Here is an 18,466-nt window from a genome sequence, read left to right on the forward strand (position 1 = left end):
GCTTGTGTTACATAAGCATCCTGGGTGACATATTCTGGGAGAAGAATACAAATAAGATGATAATAAATGAGCAGAACTGTCTCAGATGGTAATGTATTTCCAAAGGTGTCTGTGGGGAGTCAGTGGAGATGTCGTAGTCACTGCCTAATTTGCGTGGCTTTCTTTTTTTTTTTTTTTTTTTTTAATTTTTATTTATTTATGATAGTCACAGAGAGAGAGAGAGAGGGGCAGACACACAGGCAGAGGGAGAAGCAGGCTCCATACACCGGGAGCCCGACGTGGGATTCGATCCCGGGTCTCCAGGATCGCGCCCTGGGCCAAAGGCAGGCGCCAAACCGCTGCGCCACCCAGGGATCCCTTTGCGTGGCTTTCTATAATCATTTCCATTTATCTGCAATCTAGTTAAAAGCTGCTAGCTAGTTCATCCATTTCTACATGGGGATCCATTATACGAAAGCACTTCTCTTGGCAAAGTAAGATCCATTCTTCCCTATTCCCCAGAGTGAACTGTCAAAGGTTAAATTACTTTCCAGGCAAGCGCTCCACGCCACTGAACAGCTCAATCTGTGTTCTTTTATCTCTGCATCTCTCACTCGATGTAATTCCTGTGCTAGTTCATTAGCTGCTTGTAGTCAAGGCTCCTCCTTTTCTAGTAGGCTTTATAGCCCCAGAAGGGTCTTCATTTGGGCTCCTTTCTCTTCATGACTTGATTTTCTGTTTACTTTGTAAATAGGGGAAAAAGAGAGAGAGAGAGAACTATCCCATCTCTATTTGTAACTAAACTGCATTTTGCAATTCTTATTTGTGTGTGTGTGTGTGTGTGTGTGTGTGTATGTGTTCATGTATGTGTTGTTCGGTGGGGGGAGACTCATGACGGATTCTCAAGGCCAATATACTAATGAGTTATCCAAATTAAGATTAATTAAAAAAAATGAAATTAGATGTTTCATTCCTCAGTGACACTGGCCACATTTCAAGTGTTCAATTGCCACATGTAACTAATTGCTACCTAATTGGACAGTGCAGATTGTAGAACACTGCCCACACAAAACACCCACGGAAAGTTCTATTGGATGGCACTGCTCTTCCAGAGAGTCAAATCCTTTGAAGAAGAGCGCCCTTTTTAGGCACCCTGATAGCCAAGGACATGGTTAGGAGCTTTGTAAAAAATAAACCTACTTTAACAAAAGTCTGTTTGATGCATGAGTGGCAGAGGAATGGAGCTGATGTGCTGGCAATGCCCAATCACAATTCACTGGGATTTTCTAGTTAAAGAACATTTACCCATAGAGGTCTTAGAAGAGTATGTATGATTAGCAAAATGATATAAGGAAGAAAATAAATGTATTACCTGTCACTGAGAAATGGGAGATTAAAGCATTTGCAGACACGTGGCAATAACTAAATAAAACTTCAGGCTAGTGAACCAAATGCTACCAGGAATCACATGAGTAATTGCTGGGTGACTTAGAGTAATACAATAGTTACACAAAAAGGTCTGAGGAATGAGAGCATGGATAGATGGTAATCAGTGAAAGACTTCACAGAAGAAACAAAGCCCCTGTACATCTCTTTAGTGTGACTGGCATCGCTGACACCTCCCAAATGTGGTGAGATGTGTGGCGGTGCCCTGGCTACATCATTGCGATCCATCTCATCACTAAGCATGATTTCAGGCTAGACAAAAGTCTTTCCCTCCTTTCTGTGTAATTCTCAGATTTTTTTTAACATTTTATTTATTTGTTTGAGAAGAAAAGAGAGCAAGCAGGACCACAAGAGCAGGGGGAGGGAGAAGCAGACTCCCTGCTGAGCAGGGAGTTGGACATGGGGCTCCATTCCAGGATGCTGGGATCATGACCTGACCCGAAGACAGACTTAACCAACTGAATCACCCAGACACTCCTGTAACTCCCAGAATTGAACACTTTTCGAAGGACCCTCTTTCCTGATGGTGATAATCTAAGCTTCTCCAAAAGATTATGGTAGCTCTGCTCTCCTGTTGAGGTCAATGAACCAGACGTCCTCATCTTTGCACTGGGCTCTATGGGGGTCTTCCATCATAGGAACCCAGGCCTACTACCAAAGGGTCCCATCCTGCAGATATCATGGAAACTGCCCACTCCCATATATGATTTAATTAGCTCTGGCACAGGAAGGAGGAAGGATTAAAGGCTGATTAAAGAGCTTATAGAAAATAGATGTGATTTAGGAGAATAATCCTCTGGAAACCCAAGTATGCATATGACAAATCCTCCTGGGCAGACTGTACTCTGGCAGAAATCACTGCTCCTATAGGACTTACAGCAAGAAGTCACTCTGGAAAGTCAGGTCAAAGAAAAGATGCTTCATGTGAAAACAACTTGAGAAATGGACAGAAACACACACCATATATCCTGTATTCAAAAAGAAAAACAGATGCAATTGTTCTCCATCATTTCATGAAAAATAATGTAGGAAGTATTTCTGAAACATAATTTATGCAACACACTTTTTCCTAAGTAATATTTTATTAATTAACATCTATTTACCAACAAAGGAAAGCAACTACTCTGACAAGCACCTTATTAAAATTTTAATGTTTGATTAGAGAGTTAGCAGAAACTACACAGAAGGCATGGTGTCATCTCATCCTCATCTTTAACATTTCTATACATACTTGAGATGACTCCAAGGGGGGGCAAGTGAGCGCGTTAATTCCTCGGAGGGACAAAACTTTCCACTTAAGAAATTTCTCCCTTTCCAAGACTTGATCACAACCTAAAAGCATTAGCTACAGAGAAACGGTGCTTGCCACCTTGAGTTGTCAAAAATAGAAGGAAGCAGAGGGCAAAGGATGACAGAACTCCAATCAGCTTTGTGAGACCCCTGGCAGCTTGTGTTTGCTTTAAGGTACCATAGTTCAAACTCAATCAGCTTCCATTACACAGGGCAGGATCTTGATGAGCTTGTAACCCTATAAACTGTTCTCTGGAGAGATGTGTTAAGTTATTTGAATATAATTCATCCAGGCAACAAATTGGCCCATCACTCAGCTCACAAATCTCTCTGTTGACCAGGCTGCCAAAACAGGAATAGTGTTCCCCTCTGCAGAATTCTTCCTTTAAACTGTGCTCATCGTACCAAAAATCCTGAGTCTTTTAAGAGCAAAATAATAATTAAACAAGTAAAAACAGATATATTTTTTTCACAAGTTCTTCCAATAGTTCTGCAAGTTAGGAGGTATTCACATTATATATGGAGGAGATTGAAATTCTGAGATGCTGATATAATTTCTAAGTTATAAAACTGCAGAAAGCTACACTCAAATTCAAGCCTCTGTTGTTCTTCTACTAGGCTCCACGGTTTCCTTATCTTCTGCTGTGAGAACAAAGTTGCAAACAACATGAAATTCAAGAAAGAAACTTCTGGTTTTGATGATGGGAGAAAGTTGATTTAATGGTCTGATAGTTTTTGAACAAGTATTAATTGATCATCGACTTGCTTGACACTACGCATCTTAGGGAGAAAATGTCTTCATTTCTGATCTCAAAAGACAACAAATTCCCCTCTGCCATAGTTTCAATTTAGGACTCTTCAAATGTGACATTCTCAGATCCTGACATGGGCAGCCGCGGGAATAGAATGTGACTACCACCCTGACAAATATGAGACCATGTTTGGGGGCAATAACAAAATCAAAAGCCAGAGAGGAAGGCCAGCTGTATCTACTCAAGGGGCAAGAGAGAGGAAAAAAAATTGGTATGGGTAGCACCAAGGGTTTCCTTGTTAAAATCTGAGGATTATCTGTAATACAGTTCTCCTATTTCCTATTTCTCCATTTTCTTTGGTGACTGGGTATAAACAAGGCAAGAGAGTCCAGTAAAGTGGTAGTACGTTAGGATTTGAATTGTAATGGAAAATCTAGATGGCTCCCAAACCGAGTCAATAGGAAAAGAGATTTCATTTTTTAGGTGAAGACAGACTTTATTGGAGGGACTGCTTGGGAATAGAATTAAGGAATAAAAATAATTAAAAAGAATAGTAATTCTTGGGGGACCTGGGTGGCACAGTTGGTTAAACATCTGACTCTTGGTTTCAGTTCAGGTCATGAGCTCAGGGTCATGAGATGGAGCCTGGCATCAGGCTCCACACTCAGCAGGGAATCTTTTTTTTTTTTTTTTTTATTGGAGTTCAATTTGCCAACATATAGCATAATACCCAGTGCTCTTCCCATCAAGTGCCCCCCCTCAGTGCCCGTCACCCAGTCACCCAACCCCCCGCCCACCTCCCTTTCCACCACCCCTTGTTCATTTCCCAGTTAGGAGTGTCTCATGTTCTGTCTCCCTCTCTGTTATTTCCCACTCATTTTCTCTCCTTTCCGCTTTATTCCCTTTCACTATTTTTTATATTCCCCAAATGAATGAGAGCATAAAATGTTTGTCTTTCTCCGATTGACTTATTTCACTCAACATAATACCCTCCAGTTCCATCCACGTCGAAGGAAATGGTGGGTATTGGTCATTTCTAAAGGCTGAGTAATATTCTACTGTATATATAGACCACAGCTTCTTTATCCATTCATCTTTCAATGAACACCGAGGCTCCTTCTACAGTTTGGCTATTGTGGACACTGCTCAGCAGGGAATCTGTTAGAGATTTTCTCTCCCTTTCCCTCTGCCTCTTCCTACACTTGCATGTGTGCATGCTCTTTCTCTCTCTAAAATATATAAATAAATCTTTTATAAAAAAGAATAGTAATTATCATAGTAATCTCACCATTATTATTATTGCCCTGAACTTTGAACTTTGGGTTATTGTAGTCCAGCAAGCATATTGCAGTTTAGAATTCTGAAGCCAGTTTATTCCTTACTAACTACATTAAAATCTTATTTCTTAAGTACTTTGAGTAGGTTTCCCTCTTGGCTCTTTTTGTTTTCTACTTGGGGTTCTCCTATTAAAACTGTTGTAATTATTGGCTATCGGTATAGTATCCAAGAGGACTTCTCTTCTGACTGGCATGGTATTGGTACCTTTGCTGAACAGTTCACCAAATATCACAAACATCTTCCCTGTGTGGTGGGATATTGAATGTTCAACATAAATATACCTCTTAAAATTTTTTTTAATCTCATAATTTTATCCTTTTAACTTTGTACTGACAAACTGAAAGAATACTTTGGCTTAATTTTCCTACAAACTAATTTAAATTTTCCTACAAACTAATTTAAATTTATATATTAAAGATATGTAATCTGTGAACATTCTACTCTTTATTTCTATTTCTTTTGTTGTAATCATAATTTCAAGAATTTAATTTCCAACGACTCTGATTATTGCTTTTTTTTGGCACTCTATCTTTTATCACTCTGTCTTCTCTTTCTTTTTCTCTCTCCTTCTTCTTTCTTCCTTTCATTTTCCTCCCTATTACATTGTTTATATCTCAGAGTTAAGATTGTACTGAGTTTCACAAGGAAAAAACTTTTTCATTTCTTTTTATGGTATCTACATGAGATGATGAATGTTAAGTGCACTTGTGCTCATTTCACAATATAGGTAAATCAAACTATCATGGCTATATGCCTTCAACATATATGGTGAAGTATATTAATTATTTCTCAATAAAACAGGAAAAATGCACCTAATTTCTCTTTATGTTCTTTGTGTTAACTCTGTTCCTTTATTGACTGACCCTTGTGTTCATTTCTAAGCTTAGTATCATAATAATGTTCCCTCTCAACCTTTATTTTTTTTTTGTAAGGTTTTCTATTTGACTAAGTTTTGTCCATGGAGAGGATTTCTTTCGCTTTGAGGAAAAATCTCTATTTTCCCAGCAGTCAGCAAGGATTCTAGTTATGGCCTTTGTTTCTGGTCACCTAATGTAGGGCAGTCAAGAGGAGATCTGTGGCCAAGCACACTGTCCTTGGAAGCTGTGAGAGACAGCCTTGCCTTTAGAGGCCAAGTAGGTAAGGCAACTTTTGAAACTGGTGGGAGTGTTTAAGATAGTAAGGTTTGTTGGTTACTGTAAAGGTGAAGAACAGAAGAGAGTATGATGTCTTCCTTCTTTCAAATAAAATGAAACAATGTCAAATGAAACAAGTCTTCTGTCTTGATAAGGACTGATCCTCCCTTATCTTGTCACATTGATAAATCCTGCTCTGTGGTTTGCATGGATCTTCTGGGCGTAAGATTTCCCTGCCCCTTTTGGCAGAATTAATTTATGTAGGACAATGTCCTACTTCTACAGTGCCAGCACCTGCTTTGAGAGTCTCTTGTCAGAATTTCTAATTATTTTGTAAGATGTAAATTTGACTCGTAGTTTTAACCTGAAGGCAAATACTGTTGCCTATTTATATGAAAATGCACACTTGACACAATTTTTCAATAATAGCTATTGATTGGTGCCTGGTTCTGGCAAATTGCATTGTTATTTAGTATATATTTATTTCTGTTTTACCCCATCTGTGGGAGGGTTATACCCATCTGCCCCAATAATGCTGAGCTTAGCCTTATCTTACATTGGTCATTGCAAAAACACGTTGAATTGGCACAGACACCTTTTTTTTTTCCAGACGCTTTTTAAATGTAATTGTGCTGTGTATGTATCCTCTTTTACTCCTGCATTTAAGCATGAGATGAGAATTTCCCAGGTAACTGCTCCTTTAGCGTGGATCCTGGAAAACCAGAAGATATAAAGTGCTGAACACTCTGACCCTAATCCCAAAGTCTAGAACAGAGCCACTGGAGATCTGTGAACATGAAATAAATGTTTGGTTATTCTAAGGCATTGAGATCTGGGAACTATTTGTTATTGCAACAAAGCCAACTAATATAGAATTTGGTACCAGGAACGGGGCAATGCTGTTAAGAAAGCAAAAACAACAATAAAATGAAACTAAACTATATATCATTAGCTTTGGGGCAGAAAAATGAATGGCAAAGGAGTTGTTACAGAAGGTTGAAATAAGGCAATCCATATATAATAGCAGCAAGGCAATTGATTAAACTTTCTCTTGCAAAACCCAGAAAGTAGTCAAAATATCTGAAAACTCATGCCTTTGGTTGATGCATCAGGAAGAGAGATTGTTTGCAGTTGAGTGGATTGTTATTGCTAGTGTTTGAGACGTTTTTATAAGAAAATGACATCAGCTTAAAGAAAAACAAAAGCAAAGATAAACTTGTTGGAAATTAGGAATGAGAGGTAAAAGAGAAAATCCACAATTTTACTTATGCAGGATTGAATGATGCAATTTTTTCTCTTTGCCAACCAAAGATAAAATTGAAAACCACTTTGAGTGAGAAAGGACGGGAGAGATCCAGTTTAAGACTTGACCTCAGGGCAAAGATCGAAAAAGGACATGATTACACTTTCTGTTAAATCTACTGATTGGATTAATCTGACCCCAGATGATCCTTTCTGGTGATCAAAATGACTCATAATAGATACTAAGGGCAAGCTCCCACAGACACACAAGAAACTCAAAGTTACGAACTCAGTCATTTCTTGCAAAGAATTAGGATTAAGGACACCAGTATATTGAGCTGATGATAGATTAACCAACCCAAATCAAATAAAGAAACAAAAACAACAAAATTTTTGACAAAAGTATTTCCTATCTATATTAAAAGATCCTGTGACTCTGAGATGTAAAGTATCCTTGGAGCCCAAATTTATATAGAAACCAAGCTGGGAATGCTGCTCAGCCACCCTAGAGTGAGTATTTTCTAATGCTTTTTTTTTTTTTTTTTTTTTTTGGATGTGTTCCAGGAGAAAAATGGAAAAGGAATAATTTATAAGGGTAGAATTAAGAGCCAATGAAGAATGGAATAAGGGTTAATCCCAGGGGTAAGACTGGTACCTAATTAGTTTTTTTTTTACCACCTGGATGAGAGACCTTGCAAAGTTTGTCCTGCTGGATTTCAGAATTGCTATGAATCAGTGACTGCCACATGTCTTCCATTCTTACCCTTCCTGAAATATGTGTTCCATGTTGGGTGTTGTGGGAGGAGATAACCTGTCATTCTAGGTCAAAGGTCTCTGGATCAAGAGGACCAATATCTGCAATGACTAAAAGGGATCTGGGGCCTGATGGCATGTTTGAAAGGTAATTTGGGGCTTCTTCATTGTGGAGAAGGTGACTGTTTTTTATGTTTTGTATCAAGTGAATATTTGTGATTAAAAAGGAAAACTAGTGGATCTTATTTAAATACATACACTGTGGATTGGATTATACTTGCTGTCCCATTGATTTTGGGCTTGATCCTGTGACTTACTTTGACAAAAGGAATCTGCCCCAGTTCCAAGCAGAGGTGTTGGAAATATTGTATGCCACCACTCATCTTATTGTGCCCCAGGCTTTGACAATGGAAACAGGATACTCCAGAGAAGATGTGCTTCTTTAGCCTGGGTCCTGGAATGAAACATTTGGAAAGAAACTGAACCTAACTCTCACCTCAATCAAAGCTCCCATAGCCAACCTTCATAGACAAGATCAAGAGATTAACATTGATTACTGAAAGCCAAAGAAGTTTTAGATGTGTTTGTTGCCCCAGCAAATGCTGATAAATACACCAACCGACTAGCCCATGGCCCATATATATATATATTTTTTTTATTGTATCCCACTAACTGAATCCTTATAAGTTTCTGCTAGGAAGACATATCTCCTTCTGGAGAATTTGCTGTTCATTTGTATATACTTGTTAGTTTCTTTGTTCTGTTAGCTTTCATTCCATAGAATATGTTCATATCTTTTAGAAATCACTGTTTCAGCCTGGAAATAGCATTTTTTTTCATTCTTCCAGGATTACCATGAATTTATTCTTATTTTTTTTTATTTATTCTGCTTTTTCAATTGGAATTTTAAGAGGGAGAGATAGCTTGCAAATTTAGTGGATCAACTTGACTGGGCCAATCTGGTTAGATTCTCTTCAATCCCACTGATATTAGAAAAGGGTACCTATAAGGAAGTTGGCTAGATAAGAACATCTCCTATTTGTATGAAGGTTTTCAAGCTAGAAACAATGTTACTGCAATTGGGGAGAAAGAGTAGGAGGTACCAAAATTATCTGAGAGGATGTATGTATCTCTTTGGGGCTTCATGGACCCACTGAAGCTCTAATAACCCCATAAAAATCTGAAAAAAGTTCTCTAATACAGATGCTCTAAAATCTAATTGATTTGATTCAGTTGATGAAACTGAGATTCTAGCCACTATAATAGCTATCATCCCCTAGTGAAGGCACAAGAATTCTGTCTTAATTCTGAATTTATGAAGTAACTTATAAAAGAAGGATGAATTCTGAATAAATTGAGGCAAAAATATGAGAGGAGAAGTAGGAGCCACAGAGAAATTCTCAAAGGAGCCTACTCGTATGGAGGATCAGCACTGTTCTTTAGTTTAAAACTATGTACCATTAACAATTGCTGTAAGTACACTGGAATTTTCAGCAGCTATTGCTACTGGAACTCTTTTACCCTGAGTTGTAAACAATCATATTACTCACATTATTCTGAAAGTTTCTTTGAAAATTAGACAACTGTCTATCAGAATTTTTCTGGAGGTATTACACAGATTGGAGCCACTAAAATCACAGGATAGAAACAGACTTTCCAAATCCATCTAGCATCTTCCATGTCAAAAGTTCTAGTGCTCTCCTTTTACCTCCTGCTCCACGCTGCTCGGCTAGGAGCACTTAGTACGCATGCTTTCAGTTTAGCATGTTATAGGGAGCATTATCCATTATGATTCCTTTCCCATTGTATATGCCCAGGCATGTGCATGGACATCTGCATGGCTGAATTATTGTATCATTCTTTCAAACAAATTCCTGGTGAATGTCACCAAATTATTAACTCTAATTGTCATCAAAACAAACAAATAAGAGAAGTAAATCAGATGATTCTAAATCTTTTAGCCTTTCAGGATGCAGAGGAGTTATTTAGTTTCTTTTTTTTTTTTTAAGATTTTATTTATTTATTCATGAGAGACAGGGAGAGGCAGAGACACAGGCAGAGGGAGAAGCAGGCTCCATGCAGGGAGCCTGACGTGGGACTCAATCCCGGGACTCCAAGATCACGCCCTGGGCCAAAGGCAGGCGCTAAACTGCTGAGCCACCCAGGGTTCCCCCGAGTTATTTAGTTTCTAAATAGAATTTTCTTCTTCTTGTATCTTAGAGTAGATTTGGCACCCTAGAATCCAGCTTTGTCATCAATCATGGTACACTAACTGCAGTGACTATTCTCCAAGATGATCTTGGAGTGATCCCGCCTCTTGATAGTCAACCATTTGTATAATCTTTTCCCACATTCTACCAGGTTTGGTCTGTGTGATCAATTCAATATGGGAAAAGTGATGGTATTTCTTTTCTAAAATTATAAAAGACACTACAGCTTCTGTTTTGCTCTTGTTCTCTTGCTCCCTCACTTACTCTGGAGGAAATATGGTGAGAAGTCTCATGAAGAAGCTCTAATGGGAGAGAATTGAGGCCTTTTGTTAATAGTCATGGCCATTGAATGACCTTGAAAGTTAATTGTTACCCCAGCAATAAATACACCAGCCTACTAGCTCACGTAGGGGCTTTAGAGATGCACAGACTTGGCTGACAGCTAGGTTACCACTTCAGGACAGACTCTGAAGCAGAATCATCTAGCTAACCCTTCTTGGATTCCTGAACTGCAGAAGCTCTGTAAGATAATGTTTGTTGTTGTTGTTGTTGTTGTTTTAGAGAGAGACTGGTGGAGTGTGCAGAGGGGCAGGGGAAGAGGGAGACAGAATCTTAAGCAGGCCCCATATCCAGGGCAGAGCACATTGCAAAGCTTGATCTCACAACACTGAGTTTATGACCTGAGCTGAAATCAAGAGTTGGACACTTAACCAACTGAGCCATCCAAGAGCCCCTAGATAATGTTATTTTAAGTTGGTGTATTTTGAGATAATTTGTTATGTAATAGATAACTAAAATAAGAACAAAGCCATGGAACATGTCTGTGTCTACCTTCTTACCTATAAAATAATATGACATATTCTTACCTATCTCATAGAAATAGTTTCTAAATATATTGAAAATACTTAACCATTTAGAAAGAAAAATATAATTTTTATTATTCCTTATGGAAATCATTTATATTATTTTTAAATTACTACATTTGATAGCATTATAGCAACTTTTGTTTGTAGAAAGAAATTGTATTTCTTTTATTCAACCAACAAAAATAGTATGCATTTACCAATGCAATTATACCTTCTTCCACAGGTGTACAACAAACTTTTGTCTCAGATCTCTTTGTATTCAGAGTTTATTTTTAAATCACATTTGATCTTCTACAAGAAAGTATAATATCAATATGATACTTTGCTTATCATAGTCCTTGACTTCTAGCCATCCGTTAGCCATGATAGGATACTTTAAGACTTGATGTCACATTAGTTTTGTTTTTTTCCTTGATTGAATTAAATATCTATAGAATTTAAACACAGACTCTTGAGAGTCAGTTGGAAAGCATTTGAAGATAGATGTTCAGCATCTAAATGATAATTTTTCATGAGTCATGACTTGTTCATATAACCTCCTGACTTTGAAAGCCTATGATCTATTCCAAGATATTTGGTAATTTCTACAGCTTTTAATTGCTTTGCCTGACATGTGACAAGCAGTCATTTTGCATGTGTCTCAATGACAAGGACACATAGCTTTTCTTACTTGTGGGTGTCTTCTCTTTTCATGTCCTGTCAAATGCATTTTTCTATCATGAATTTATACCATAAGATCTGTTTCCTTGCTCCTCTGCATATAAATGACTTTTCCTTTTAATGCAGCATCATAGTGTAATTTTTCTGAAAATATTTCAAACTAAATATAGAAATCCAAATGTAAAACTCAATAATTCTTTGGTACTGTTAATGCACACATTGCAATAAGATGATAAATAGATACATTCTACCATTGAAACTTCTCAAATACAAACAATAATTTTGTCACAATGTATATCTTTTAAGAATGTTCAAATTTGAAAGAAGTGTGTTATAAATTGAGGGAGTGACTACCTACTCTTTCTAGAGCACTTCATATACATCTATATATTGCTTATTTAAGTTTACCAATAGTCTTTCTGGTTTCCAGATGAGGAGATTGACACTCATGAAGTTTGAGTAACTTGTTCAGGCACATAAGATGTAAGATACCAAGTCAGAATTTAATTCTCATTTTCCCTTCCAAAGATTGTGCTCAGTCTAGCATTTACTACTGCTTCACAAATGACATTATTGATTTTACTATGCCTTTAGTCTGTTCCTATAAAGCAATACCAGTGAGAGAAAATTCTGTTAGCTTTTAGCTTGGGAGATGGAAAGGGATCTAGTACCCATGCTTGCTGTCTTGATAGTCTCTCTGTAACGGAGCTCACACTGTGCAAGCCTGTCCTGGTAAAATGTTAACACTACACAATTTTTCATTTAAAAGCTGTACTAGATTTGATAACAGAGAGTGAAACAAAGTAAAAAAGAAAAGAAAAAGAGGAAGAAAAAACTAAGTCAATGTAATAATAGAGAAATCTAAGATTTTTTCTAGAATATAATTAATCTTACCCAGTATAACTAGAAGTGAAGAGTCCAAAGTGGAGGTTGTTGATGCCAAATATTTTCTCTGAACTGCTTTCAGATGAGCCACTATTTTGCCTTAAAAAAAAAATCTATGTATGTATATAAGGGAGTGGTAGATACACATGCATTTGCCCATAGAAACATATGTATAATGAAGAAAGAATTTTAATTTTATTTCCTTCATCCCCAGGATCTCTTTCCAGTTACTTACATAAAATAGATTTTAATTAAGGGGACTCTCTACAGAGGGACTGCATGATTCAAATAAGGACAAAAATCCATAGAGACGCCTTAGCAATTCAGGGTTATATGCTGACAATAGTTATAAAAACAATTTTTCCAACTAGCTAGCTGCTGTTTTGAAACATTCTGGTCAAGCTACATCTATTATGATATCTAATTATACATCTACTTTGTATATGTTAATCTGCCCATACAAAATAAGATGGAGTAGAAATAGGTCTTTTGTAGGATGATTATAGTTATATCCTTCCAGATGCAATGGGAACCTTTTTGTAATTCTGGTGTTTAATTTGAAATTTCACAATCAAGCTGATCCCTCCTTACTTTAGACTAAAACCTTATTTTGTGCCTACTTATTGTATAATTTCCCTCCAAGTTAAGAAAATGCCATAAAGAGCAATTTTTATATAAATTATTTGGATAGTGAGTTATCAATATGTAAAATAAATCAGACTACACTATGCTAAAATTTGTAGAATTCATGTTAACTGGCTTCTATCCCAGTTGAGGAAATTGAGTACAGTCTCAATAATATGTCACTCAACCACATCTATCTTTTTTAATGTTGAACTTATTTCCTGTTAGCACTCACTTTTATGGTGATTTTACCAAGCCTCATGGCTTGACGTATTATATATTTGCTACCAGCACCAAGTTTATAATTCCAGGCTGTACCTCTTCCTTTTATTCCAGACTCAATATGTCCACCTGGTATCTTCTTTTTGATATATACTACTTGAGTATTTCCAATATGGAGGCCTCAACCTTTCCACCAAAGACTGCTCGTCTTTCATCTCCCCATTTTATTGAATGGCAATTGATTCTTTTAGTTTCTTGGGCCAAAAAATGTGGAGTCATTTCCGATGCTTTGGTCTTTCTGTCTCTCTCATCAGCAAATACTGTTAGCTCTATCTTCAGAATAGATATAAATAGTCATAACTTCTTAGCACATCCACTGCTCCTACCCTTGTCCTTGTCAACGTCATTTATCATATGAATAGTTTCAGTACTGTCCTAATACATCTCCCTACTTCTGCCTTTGTCTTTCTAAAGTATATTTTAGACACAACAACCTGAGTGATTGGGTGAAACCCCAAGTAAGCTTATATCCTACCTCTAAGCAAAGCCCTCCAAAGGCCTTCCCTTCCACCCAGAGTAAAGGCCAAAGTGCCACATAGGCATAGGGTGTGTTCCCATCTTCTCATAGTGTCTGCCCTGCACACACAGACACAGACACACACACACACACACACACACACACTCATACAGCTCTCCTTACTAACCTCTTCTACTGACTCTGTTATTTACACTTCTACTTACTCTGCCCTGGTCTCAACGGGTTCTTGCAGTGAGTTCTTCAAATGTGCCAGGCAGCCCCTCTATTACAGACATTTGCTTCATCTTGGAACATTGTCCTCTTAGTGTTCATGTGGCTAGCTCCCTTGTTGTTTTCAAATTAATGTCACTTTCTCAGCGAGGACTTCTCTGACCACTCTCTTTAAAACTGCAATCCCAGTTCTGCTTCTTGCTTTACTTGCCTGAATAGAGTGAAAACTCTATTGAAGCAAAGACGGTCCCTATTTTGCTCAGTAATGTATACACAGTACAAAGGACTCTGCAGGACATACAGCATGTGCTCAGTAAGCAACTGAATAAGTGAATGAATAAATGCTTTGTTAATTTCTAACAATCAATCAATATATCAAAGCTTTGGGAAAATATCTGAGGAAGATGTCCTCACTTATCCTATGTATCTGGAAAATCATAACCCAATAGGAAATGTTTTTTAGACATGAGTTATTATTACTTTATTAGTGACATCTTGGTTGTTTAGTGATTTAAAGCATACAATACTACATAAATAGTTTTTTTCCATTAATGAAGTGCCAGAGTCACTTCAGAAGCTAATGCCACTCTGGCCCAAATGAATTTTGTGGTTCCTGTCTTTTTTTTTTTAAGATTTTATTTATTTATTCATGAGAGAGACACACAGAGAGAGAGGCAGAGACATAGGCAGAGAGAGAAGCAGGCTCCATGCAGGGAGCCTGATGTGGGACTCGATCCCAGGATTCCAGGATCACACCCTGGGCCGAAGGCAGGCACTCAACCGCTGAGCCACCCAGGCATCCCAGGTTCCTGTCTTTGAAAGGAAATGATCAGGGATGACCTCATTTAATAGTTACAGTTTAAAATGGTGATGCAGATGGTGGGTGGTGGAATGAGGTGGTGGGTATCTCATTGACATTCTCAGTTGTAGATTTGGAGAATTTTAACTGGTATTTTTTAAAAAGTATGTTTAGGTCTAATAAAGGATGCTTGCAGAAATCTACTCAACGTTTCCCTAAGGCCACTCAAACCCTAACCTCCATGTAAACCATCTATTCATGTGACTTTTATGAATGTATGATGTCACAGCATTTATGTAAGCAGTTGACTTATTTATAAATATAGGAACTTATTTATTATTTATGAATAAGTTGTGAGATCTCTTATTTACATACGGAGTATGCTCTATATTTCTTGGAACTTGTCATAGGAGTGGCCACTCAGTATGCAAATGATAGCTGATTTGATTGAAAGCTAACCAAGTAAAGACTGTATTTACTTAAGAAAAGGATGTTGATTCTTTGTCTGTATGAACACAATGTAAAATGTCTCCTTAATTTTATCAATTCAGTGCAACATTGCATTAGTGCTATCCATTTTTCAGCATCAATTCCTAGCAGGCCTTCTGACTGTTGAACTTTTCTCTGAGCAGCAGTATGTGCAAGGGGATGCTTAATAAATGCCATTAGACAATGATTGCCTGTGTTTAATATTTATTGAGCACCTATAGGGACCTTGAGACCTTGGTCCAGGATGAAAAGCTTTAAAAAAGCCTGTACTTAATTAAGAAAAACATGGTCCCTGCTCCCAAGAAGCTTATCTGCTAAAGCAGACAACACTGATGTGGGTGCACAGAGAAAATTAATTTTTTTAGCTAAGTGCAGAAAACAACAACCACTTTTATGAAATTGCAGGATTTATCTTCTTCTCTTTTAAACTTGTTTTTTTTGTGTGTGTGTGTGTGAGGGCCTCATGTTAAATGTCTGGCAAAGAATGAAGGTAGAGGAGCCTGGAACAAGGACAAAAGGATGAGGCATGAAGAAAGGGGGCGCTAACAGATGGCGAGGCAGTAGGCTGTATGGCCTGAGGGAAGGAGCAGTTGGGGAAGAAATAGAATTTCCGTAGGTGGCTGCTGTGTTTTCTATATTTTTTAATAATTATAATGTACCATCATCATCATGATTAATTAATATTTAAGTTCCGGTTGCAAAGAAGACCAAATACAAATGAATCAGACATGCATGCTAAAAAGCACAGCTGTGATAGAGGGCAGGATTGGCATGGATTTAGAACATATCACAGTCTATTAGAAATGGTTTCATAATGCTTCTGTGTTCCTGCTGCCAGACATTGGAGAACTGAGAATCAACTGGGAAATAATCACAAACTGTAGTTCTGTTTACATTTCCATTGTAAAAATTAATATTTTTTTACCTCACTTTCATTCCATCTCTTTAATATAATAGGGTCAGTACAGGAAAGATTTGGTTATGCATGGAAGACACATCTAGTTGTATCATCAAAATGTTTGTTTTATGCAGGGAAATTTTGATTACATCAAGAGAAGAATTTTAATTCTCAGTTAACATGTTCTGAAAATTATCTTTGCCATATTAATTGGTATTCGATATGTAACTAGCATGTGATGTTCCTGGTTTCTCAGCTTAGGATGACAGTGGATCGAGGAGACGAGACCAAGAGACAAAACCCGAAGGAAAAGCTGGACGTCAAGTCTGGGAGCACACCAAACAGTGTTCACCCCCAAATCACAGTGAAGACTGAGGCAGAGATGAACAGGGTTAGTCAAAAACAAGGAAAATACCAAGATAGAGATGGTGGGAACCAGTAAATGAGGCAAAAACCCAGGAAATATTCTTGAAACCAAGGATTTCTGGTCAGGGCCAGGTTTAGATTAAAACCATAAAAGGCATCACAGTGCCTCTAATGCACACACACACACCTCACAGTCTCACACTGAAATAATTAAAGGCAGTACTGTTTGAATAAAGTTAAAGGAAGGCTATAGATGCAGCTAACCTGGTCTCCTTCATGCGACTCTTACAGAGCTGGTCTTGGGGCACAATGGCAACTCTTAAGGAAAAACTGATTGCACCAGTTGCAGAAGAAGAGGCCGCGATCCCAAACAATAAGATCACTGTTGTGGGTGTTGGACAAGTTGGTATGGCATGTGCCATCAGCATTCTGGGAAAATCTCTGGCTGATGAACTTGCCCTTGTGGATGTTTTAGAAGATAAATTCAAAGGAGAAATGATGGATCTACAGCATGGGAGCTTATTTCTACAGACACCTAAAATTGTGGCAGATAAAGATTACTCTGTGACTGCCAATTCTAAGGTTGTGGTGGTGACTGCAGGAGTCCACCAGCAGGAGGGAGAGAGCCGCCTCAATCTGGTGCAAAGGAACGTTAATACCTTCAAATTCATTATTCCTCAGATAGTCAAGTACAGTCCTGATTGTATCATAATTGTGGTTTCCAACTCAGTGGATATTCTTACATATGTTACCTGGAAACTAAATGGACTACCCAGGCGCCATGTGATTGGAAGTGGGTGTGATCTGGATTCTGCTAGATTTTGCTATTTTATGGCTGAAAAACTTGGCATTCATCCCAGCAGCTGTCATGGATGGATTTTGGGAGAACATGGCGACTCAAGTGTGGCTGTGGGGAGTTGAGTGAATGTGGCAGGTGTTTCTCTTCAGGAACTGAATCCGGAAATGGGAAGAGACAATGACAGTGAAAATTGGAAGGAAGTGCATAAGATGGTGGTTGAAAGTGCCTATGAAATCATCAAGCTAAAAGGATATTCCAACTGGGCTATTGGATTAAGTGTGGCTGATCTCATTGAATCCATGTTGAAAAATCTCTCCAGGATTCATCCAGTGTCAACAATGGTGAAGGGCATATATGGTATTGAGAACGAAGTCTTCCTGAGTCTTCCGTGTATCCTGAATGCTTGGGGCTTAACCAGTGTGATCAATTAGAAGCTGAAGGATGATGAGGTTGCCCAGCTCAAATAAAGTGTAGATACCTTTTGGGATATCCAGAAAGACCTAAAAGATCTGTGACTTCTGGCTTCTAGGCTGTAGAAATTTAAAGCCACGATGTGATTAACTGTGAGCCTTTAGTTTTTCATCCATATACATGGATCACGGTTTGCTGTTATCTTTCTAAATATGTGAATCTGGGCTCACAGGATCAAAGCCCACGCTTGGTTTAATGCTTGCAATATTAGCCTTGAACAAATAAAATTAATTATTGTAGTGTCAAAAAAAGGGGAAGGCTATAGATTCAAGAATATGAAATAAATTGACAAGATGCCTTTGTCATAAAACTTCTTTTGATTGACAAAAGTCCTTTCGCTCCGTGCTTCCCTTCTTGGTGGCTGTTCTTTATTTCCAATCACTTTATTTTGTAGACAAATTCTTCCCTATAGTAAGGTCTCTTCAGAAGCCACTAATAGGATCTTTTACCTGATTCATCCAAACAGATGCGATTGTCCTCTCCTTGACCCCTTTTA

At 37.8% G+C, this 18,466-nt stretch overlaps 1 pseudogene; it reads left to right on the top strand.

Moving 5' to 3' along the window:
* Positions 1 to 17,004: 17,004 nt before the first annotated feature.
* On the top strand, positions 17,005 to 17,953 carry LOC112916269 (L-lactate dehydrogenase B chain-like; annotated as a pseudogene).
* The last annotated feature ends 513 nt before the right edge of the window (positions 17,954 to 18,466 follow it).

This window comes from Vulpes vulpes, chromosome 7 (genome assembly GCF_048418805.1).
Source record: "Vulpes vulpes isolate BD-2025 chromosome 7, VulVul3, whole genome shotgun sequence".
NCBI lineage: Eukaryota > Metazoa > Chordata > Mammalia > Carnivora > Canidae > Vulpes > Vulpes vulpes.